This window comes from Odontomachus brunneus, unplaced genomic scaffold (genome assembly GCF_010583005.1).
Source record: "Odontomachus brunneus isolate Ranch 3 - 2012 unplaced genomic scaffold, Obru_v1 Obru_scaffold_120, whole genome shotgun sequence".
Lineage (NCBI taxonomy): Eukaryota > Metazoa > Arthropoda > Insecta > Hymenoptera > Formicidae > Odontomachus > Odontomachus brunneus.
The window spans coordinates 59,337-69,241 of NW_022639570.1; positions in this window are offsets into that span (position 1 = coordinate 59,337).

Consider the following 9,905-nt stretch of genomic DNA (forward strand, 5'->3'; position numbering starts at 1 on the left):
TTATTTATTGCAAAAATTGTGCAGAGAAAACGTCAAAAAATGGAAATTTATTTTCATAAGCGTTTCATATTCAAAATTTTTGACTTTTTTCAATTTTTTTAGGTTCAATTACGAATTATGGGTATAAATAATAAGAATTTTTTCGCTGCCTGTTATAGGATCAATATCACGGACGCCATTTGTCCAGCAGCTGAGCAACTCGCACGCGTACCTGCCAAATGGGATGCTTCATATGTCCGCCATTTTTAAATATTTTTGGAAAAAAAAATACGTATGGACAGTCCAAAACATATATAAATAAATGTTTAAGTTTGAAAAATATAGAAAAATTCTTTCTCCTACAAAAAAATTCTTGAAAATAGCTTATTTTTCCTCGTTCTAATTGGATTTCCCCCCTTAATGCGCAAGGGTTTGTAAAGCATAAGGATGAAATTGAAGAGGTATTGATAGGAAAATTTAGACCACATGTTGTAGGTTCTACTGAAACTCATGTAACGCGAGCGATCGAGGATCATGAGCTGTTAATAAATGGATATAAATGTGTGCGATGTGATTCTGAATCTCATAGAACAGGTGGTGTGTTGTTATATATAGATACTAAAATCAAATTTAAAACTGTAACAATAGAAACATACAACAGAAACTGGTGGTCAATAATTGTAAAAATAGTCAACAGAAATTACAAAAGTATGATTATGTTAATTTACCATTCATCAAATAGTAATGATAGTAGTTTTATTGATTTTCTTGAGGAACGAAGTAATGATATGCTGAAAGAAAATATTGTTATCATGGGGGATTTTAATATAGACATGAAATTAAATAATTACATTCCAAAGAAATTAACAAAAGTAATAAATTCGGTAGGATTGAAACAATTAGTTAAAGAAACCTCAAGGATTGTATGTACATTTGAAACAATGATCGACTTGGTTTTTTCTAATATTAATTTAAATGTAGAGATAAAACATGAACCCAAGATAACAGATCATTCGGCAGTAGTGATTTACTGGAATGTAAAAGTTAAGGGGAATGAGAATAGGAGGGTGTATATCAGTTGGACACAGGACAATTGGACACAGTCCAATCACAAGTCGCTGTTCCAAGGGATCCTACAAATGTCTCTAATCACACGGTGCTGTGATTGGTTGTGTCCAAATGCACCGTGTCCAAGTGCACCGCTCCCGAATAGGAAGATTGTATATAAAGACTATAAAAGGATGGATGCGGATAAATTTAAAGAAATGATTGATATTAATATAAATAATATAGAGGGAAACAGTGTTGATGACATAGCGAATTTAATGATAACTGCGATTGTTAAATGCTTAGATATTGTTGCACCAAAAAAGACAGTATTATTAAAAAGTAAGTGGCAGGGTAAACAATGGTTCTCAGAGGAAATTAATCGGTTAATAAAAAGATAAAGATATGGCATATAAAGAAGCACGTTTAAGAGGGAATCAAGTAGATTGGGAACTCTTCCGTAAACTGAGTAACAAGGTAGTTGATATTTGCAGAAAAGCAAAGAGAGATCATTTAGAGAAAAGTCTAGACGAGAACAAGAAAACCCCAAAGAAAATGTGGGAAAATTTAAAAAACTTATTAAAAGGTAATTCACATAAAAATAGGATTTATAGAGAAATAAAGGATGGAGATGAAACAATTAAGGAGGTCGAGGTAATGGAAAATAAATTTAATAATTATTTTGTAGAAAGTACTAGGCAGATAGAGGATAATACCTTGATAATATCTTGAAGGATCTTGAGGATAATATCTTGAATCAAATAAGTGACATAAAATATATTGATAGCATATTAGAAGAATTTAAATTAATTGAGGTAGATGAACTTCATCAGATCGTAAGAAAATTGGAAAATAAAAATGGTACAGAAGAGGAAATAAATGTAGAAATAATGAAATTAGTAGTAGAAGTAGCTGGCAAAAAACTTTGTCAAGTATTGAATAGGTCAATGGAAGAAGGGAGATTTCTCAGTAAATGGAAAGAAGCGATAATTGTTCCAGTATCAAAAGTGAGAGGAACAATTAAAATAGAAGAATTTAGACCAATAAACAAATTACCAATTTATGAGAAAGTTTTGGAAATAATCGTTTAAAAACAACTAGTGGAATATTTGGAGGGCAATGATTTGATCAAAGAATGTCAATCAGGTTTTAGAGTTAAGCATTCTTGTGAAACAGCATTACAATGGGTTTTGTCAGATTGGAAGAGGAATATAGGAGAGAGAAAAGTGATAGGAGTAGTTTTCCTCGACCTAAGAAGGGCATTTGAAGTAGTTGATAGAGAAATTCTAATACGAAAACTAAAGTGGTATGGCATTAAAGGAACAGTTCTTAAATGGTTAAGGAGTTATCTGGTAAATAGGACGCAAAGAGTAAAATTTAATGGCATACTATCTAGTCCCATTAATGTGGAGCAAGGCGTACCGCAGGGATCGGTTTTGGAGCCGCTACTATTTTCATTATATGTGAACGATATTGCTGATGTCATTAGGGACAAATGTGTAAATAGGTTATTTGCTGATGATGCCCTGATATATACAGTAGGGAATTCGAGTCAGGAAGTCAACAATCAACTTAACGTGCAAATGCAGAAAATTGAAGAATGGTTGAAGATAAACAGGCTGCAGTTAAATGTAAATAAAACTAAAGTAATGTTGATAAGAGGAATTAGAAAGAAAGTGATAGAAGACGATATAAAAATAAAAATGCAGGGTAAAATATTAGAGATAGTAAATGAAATAAAATACTTAGAAATAATGATAGATAAAAACTTAAATTTCACGGCACATGTCAGTTACATGAATAAAAAGATAGGAGGGAAATTGGGTGTTCTGAGTAGAGTTAGTTCGGATTTGTCACTGAACATGAGATGTATAGTGTATAAGTCTATAGTTGCCCCATTGTTTGAATATTGCGCATCAATATTGCTGGGATTAAGCAAGACAAACATGAAGTGTTTGCAAAAATTACAAAATCGGGGAATGAGAATTATACTTCGGTGCAATAAATGGGTACGTATTACTGATATGCTTGAGGCGTTACATTTCATGTGGATTGAGGAACGAATTGAACAATGTATGTTTGTTGGTATACAAAATGGTAAATGGACTGTGTCGGAGTTATTTGCAAAACAAAATTGAATTAGTGAGATCAGAAAGTGCAATAATAACAAGACAAAGAGATTATATATATATATATATATATATATATATATATATATATATATATATATACATATATATATAGAAAAATGTAAAACTAGTGAAGAACAGAGAATATTGTTACATGACGGATTCAAAATATACAACAATTTACCGAATAAGATAAAAAGTGAACAAAAGTTGCAAAATTTTAAAAGGATGCTAGCGCAATATATTAAGAGAAGGGAGTGAGGAAATAGCTATTTCCTATAATTAAGTACAATAGTTAAAATGAGTCAAATATGTTATCGTGCGTAAACTAGATTATAAGTAATGATGTAATGTAGTTACTGAAGCTAATAAATATCTATCATCTCTCTCTCTCTCTCTCTCTCTCTCTCTCTCTCTCTCTCTCTCTCTCTTGCTTTGGAGAAAGACTTGTCAGACGTTGCTTCGCGAAAATCGTGGTTTTTGTGTGGATCTGTAGTGCTGATAGATGTGAAAGTTATAACAAGTGTGAATTAATAGACGAGCAATAACTATGACTGTTGGTTAATGGAATTATGATAAATTGTGGAATATAGGGAGGAACTCTTTTTGGAATCATGGACGGCAATCAGCCTTAAAAGTGCTGACATGTGCTAACATGGAAGGTGCGACAGAGGCGTCGATAAGGACTGATAATTAACCGACTGATTGATATGTGCGTTAATGTCGGTCGGTATTGTCGACATGTCTGATGCCGAGTATGCGGAGTATAGATGCTCGGCATATAGGAAAGCAATAAAAAATCAAGTTGTGACGTGCAAGTCGTGTATTAAACTCTTCTTCCACCCAAGTTGTGTGAATAAACATAAAACTTATGATAGAAACCGGGAATATGTGGCATGTCCATTTGAAAAATTTACAATAGAGAGTGATCAAAATAAAACATCGATAATAACGGGAAGCAGCAGAGAGAGATTAGAATCTGCAGGACTGATGAGGGGCGGCGGAGGTGGAGCGAGCGGTGAGGATAATATGGATAAGAGGATTGATTGGCTTGTAAGAATGGTGAGAGAGATAAAAAATGAAGTGACGTGCAAGAGAGAAATAAAAATGATGATTAGGGAAACAGTGCAAGAGGAAGTGAAAGCTCTTAAACAAGAACTGGAAGACGTGCGAAAAATGATACGGAAAGGAATGAATAGATCAGCGGAAAGTGTGCATAACAGTTACAGTGGTGCCGTTAAGAAAAAGAAGGAAAGTATCATAATCATCAAGCCAAAGACTCAGCAAGAAAGCAAGACCACAAAAAAAATAATAAAAGAAAAGATAGATATTAAGAACATGTCAATGGGGATAACAAAGCTACGAGAAGGAAGAGAGGGAACAATAATCTTAGGATGTGAAACTGGTGAGGAAATGGTTAAAAGTTAAAAGAAACGGTGCAGTTCAAACTAGGTGGGAATTATAATGTCACAGAGTCACTACAGAAGAAGTCGAAAATAAAAATTATTAATATCAGCGAAAAAGAAATAGAGATGAAGGATGATGAATTAGTACATACAATCAAAAAGCAGAATAGTATGGAGGGATCTCGTATAAATATAGTAAAGAAAATACTGAGAAAGATTAAAGATAAAAGTAAAGGGAAAGAAGGATCATTAATAATTATTATTCAATTATAATTGAAGCAGACAAAGAAACCCATGATTTAATATTAAAAAAAGAAAAATTGAATATAGGTTGGAGAAGATGTCAGGTATTCAATCATTTCAGCGTAAAAAGATGCTTCAGATGCTGGGGACTTTATCATATGGCAAAAAATTGTACGAGAAATGAAGCATGTCACAGATGTGCAGGAAAGCATACAGCAGCTGAATGCACGGAAATGAAAAACAAATATGTAAATTGTATGTTTAAAATAAAAACATAATTTGAAAATAAGCGACGAGCACGATGCTCTTAGTCCGGAATGTCCGACATATAAGAGGGCTATTGAGGGAGAGAAGAGGAGAACTGGATGGGAAGACAAACGGAAATAGCAACCACAGAAGGTAGAGGATCTAATAATGTATATAAATGCACAAAGTTTGATGGCACATAACGATGAGATACAGCATCAGATAATGAAGAAACTAAATCCTGCATTCTTAGCATTATCGGAGACTAGGCTGACTCGTGAAATTGCAGATTGTGAAATAAACGTACCAGGATATAGTGTGGTTAGATGTGACGCCGAAAACAGGGCTACGGGAGGGGTTGCTCTGTATGTAAGAGATGATGTCAATTATGAGATAGTTTTAATAAAAAAGTTAGACAAATTTCTGGTGTGTTGCGATAAAAATAAAAGAGAAAATGTTTAAAGGAGTGTTAATGATAATATATCATTCGCCGAGTGCGTCACATGGGGAGTTTATAGGTCGGTTAGAGGAAATGGTAGAAGAATTGATAATAAAAGAGGAATGTATAATATTGCGAGACTTTAATATAGATTGTATGACAGATTCCTTTTATACAAATAAACTGCTGGCGGCTATGTAAAGTATAGGAATGAAGCAATATATGGATAAGCCAACGAGAGTTACTAAGAATAGTGGAGAGTAACTTAGAGATAAGACCAGATCTAGATATTAATGTAAGAGCGAGGAAATTTATCAGTAATATTGATACGCTAGATATTTCGGCACCCAAGAAAATTTTTGAATACCGAAAATATGGGAAGGGAAAAAGTGGTACTCAAATGAAATAGAAGAGTTAGCAAAAAAAAGAGATGAGGCATATACAAAAGCATTGGATGATAACACGGAATAAAACTGGCAATAATTTAAAATTGAAAGGAATGCAGTAGTTAAATTAATTAGAACAAATAAAAAAGAGTACTACGAGGATATGATAGATTAGAATAAAAATAATCCTACAACTATGTGGAAAACATTGAAGGAAGTAATTAAAGGAGAGACAATAGGTTCAAAAGAGATAAAAAATATAGATTTTGAGAGATTAGATAAGGCGACAGTGTGCAATATAGCTAATAAATTTAACTTATACTATATAAAGAGTATTAATGGTATAATAAATTTCATAAATGGGAGTAACGCAATGAGAAGGATGAAAGAATTATTAATTGTGCTGAAAATAAGAGAGAATTAGGAAAATTTGATGCAGTCACGATAGAACAGTTAGAAACAATTGTTAGAGACTTACCAAAAAAGAAAGGTACTGAAGAAGGTATAACTAGTGATGTATTAAAAATAGTATTCTGTGTAATAAAAGAAAAATTTAGTAATATAATAAATAAGTTATTGAATGAGGGTTATTTCCCGAAAGAGTGGAAAAAGTCCACTATAATTTCAATATCAAAAATAGAGAAACCTAAGAGAGCATGTGACTATAGGCCTATTAATATGCTACCGATATATGAGAAAGTATTAGAGATATTAGGTATACAACTTTGCTTCCGCCGTTTTCCTATAGATGGCTTTAGCGGTAAGTGGTGGTCGAAATAAATAGATCATAGACGTCATACAATAAACTTGGGCATCTGTCAACATAACTCCATAGAAACATTAGTCGATTTGTGTCTGCATCATAAAGTTATTCTCAATTAAAAATGTCAGTTTACGAGCCAAATTCTCGTCATTTGCGGGAGGTTTTAATTTTCTACTTCAATATAAAGAAATCTGCGGCTGAGGCTCATCGAATGCTCTCAAATACTTTTGGATGGGCCGCTATTAGTGAAAGAACGTGTCGTGAGTGGTTTCAACAACGGTGATTTTGACGTCGAAGACCGGCATAGCGGTGGAAGAGAAAAGGTTTTCGAAGATGCAGAATTGGAGGCATTACTTGATCAAGACTCGTGTCAAAATCAAGAAAAATTGGCACGATCATTGGGAGTGACTCAACAAGCCATTTCAAAACGCCTCAAAGCCATGGGAATGATTCAGAAGCGAGGAAATTCGTGCCGTACGAATTAAAGCCGATAGATGTTGAACGGCTTTTGTTTGCTTGTGAACAGCAGCTTGAAAGGCAAAGACGAAAGGGATTTCTGCATCACATTGTGACTGGGGACGAAAAATAGGTTCATTACGATAACTCCAAGCGCAGAAAATCATGGGGAATTCCCGGCCATGCTTCCACATCGACGGCCAATCCGAATATTCACGGCTCCAAGGTCATGCTCTGTATTTGGTGGGACCAGCTCGGCGTAGTGTATTATGAGCTGTTAAAACCGACTGAAACAATCACAAGCGATCGGTATCGAACGCAATTGATGCGTTTGAGCCGAGCATTGAAAGATAAACGGCCGCAATACAACGAGAGACACAATAAAGTGATTTTGCAGCATGACAATGATCGACCCCATGTTGCGAAAGTGGTCAAGACATATTTGGAAACGTTGAAGTCCTATCCCACCCACCGTATTCTTTAGACGTTGCTCCCTCTGACTATCACTTGTTTCGATCAATGGCACACGGCCTGGCTGACCAGCACTTCCGGTCTTATGAAGAAGTAAAAAATTGGATCGGTTCGTAGATCGCCTCAAAAGATGACCAGTTTTTTCGACGCGGGATTCGTACGCTGCCCGAAAGGCGGGAGAAAGTAGTGGCAAGCGATGGACAATACTTTGAATCATAAATGTATAACCAGTTTTTTACAATAAAGCCTCGAATTTCGGAAAAAAAACGGCGGAAGCAAAGTTGTACACCTAATAGTAGTTAAAAAACAAATTAAAGAATATCTAGAAAGCAATATTATCATAATGGAACATCAATCAGGCTTCAGAAAAAATTACTCGTGTGAAACAGCAATTCAAACAGTTATAGATGAATGGAAATTGATAATCAGTGAGAGAAATAGTAGGGGTTATTTTCATGGACCATAAACGTGCATTCGAGACAATTGATAGAGAAAGGTTATTAAAGAAATTATATCAGTATGGTATTACAGGAACGGTATTGGAATGGTTTAGATCGTATCTAAAAGATAGAACACAGCAGGTTCGATTTAATAATAGATGGTCTAAGATAATGAACACGGAATACGGAGTGCCCCAGGGATCGGTATTGAGCCCTTTATTGTTTATAATATATATGAACGATATAGTTAAAGTTTGCTCAGAAACCTGTAGTATCAAAATGTTTGCAGATGATACCTTAATATATGTAACGAGTGAGTGTGGGGCGGAGGTAGAGAGAAAATTGAATGTAGCATTTAACGCAGTGGAGGAATGGATGAATAATAACAGGTTGAAGATGAATGGGGGGAAAACAAAATGTATGATAGTTAGAAGTATAAGAAAAGAGTTGAGAGATAATATTGCAGTTAAGGCGATGCTGCTAGGCTCCCCAGGAAATACACATATAACTGATATTTCGTGGTATATAACCATGAAGGATCAAAAAAGTTGCATTGATATGTAACATATGTATATGTATACCCTATGATCAGAAAGTACCGGGAATTTTTTATTTAAACGTACCGCGCATGCGGGAACCGGTTTATTTTTTTTTCTTATGTTGGTACGACCTTAAGACGCACATCTGTCAGGTTTTAGTGCCATCCAATCATTAGTGTCCCTGGCGTTTGTTTACATCAGTCAACTTTTTTCAATTTGTCGCATTTTACCATGGATAATGTTGTTGAACAAAGAGTTTGTTTGAAATTTTGTGTTGCGAACGAAATTTCGTGTGCCGATGCACTGAAAATGTTGCAAAAAGCATTTTGCGAATCTGCTCTATCAAAAACAAGAGCATACGAGTGGTATAAAGACTTTAAAAGTGGTAAAGAGGTGGTGGAAGATTTGCCTCGTTCCGGACGTCCATCGACGTCGAACACCGATGAAAACGTGAAGAAAGTGAAAGAAATGGTGCTTGAAAATCGTCATACCAGCTTAAGAGAGATGTCTAGTGAACTTGGCATTGCATATGGAACGGCACAGCATATTGTGGTTGATGTTTTGGGTATGAGACGCGTGGCAGCCAGGCTCGTTCCGAAGGACCTGAATTTCGTGCAAAAACACCACCGAAAGACAGTTGCTGAAGAGATGATTTCTGAAGCCCAAAGTGATCCAACCTTCATGAAACGGATAATTACGGGCGACGAGACATGGGTCTATGAATTTGACATGGAAACAAAGCAACAATCGTCCGAGTGGCGCTTCGAAGACGAGCCGAAACCGAAAAAACCGCGTCAAAGCCGCTCAAAAGTGAAGGTGATGTTGACTGTTTTCTTCGATTGCCAAGGCGTAGTGCACTATGAGTACCTTCCACCGGGCCAGACAGTCAACAAAGAATATTATTTATCCGTTTTGAAGCGTTTGAGAGATGCTGTACGTCGCAAACGGCCGGAAATGTGGGCCGACAATTCTTGGATTTTGCATGATGATAACGCGCCATCGCACCGAGCCCGAATTGTACTGAATTATTTGACCAAACATCAAGTAAATACCATCGAGCAAGCACCGTATTCACCTGATATGGCTCCGTGCGACTTTTTTTTGTTCTCCAAGTTGAAGTTGCCACTTCGTGGAAAGAGATTTCAGTCGATCGAGGAGATCAAAGAGAATGCGACGAGGGAACTAAAGGCCATCCCTTCGTCGGCCTACCAGGGATGCATGGAGGACTGGGTCAAGCGTTGGCACATGTGTGTTGCTTCAGATGGATCATATTTTGAAGGAGATAAAATAAATTTGCCTGAAATTTAACTCTATTTTGTTTTATTTAAAAATTCCCGGTACTTTCTGATCATAGGGTATAT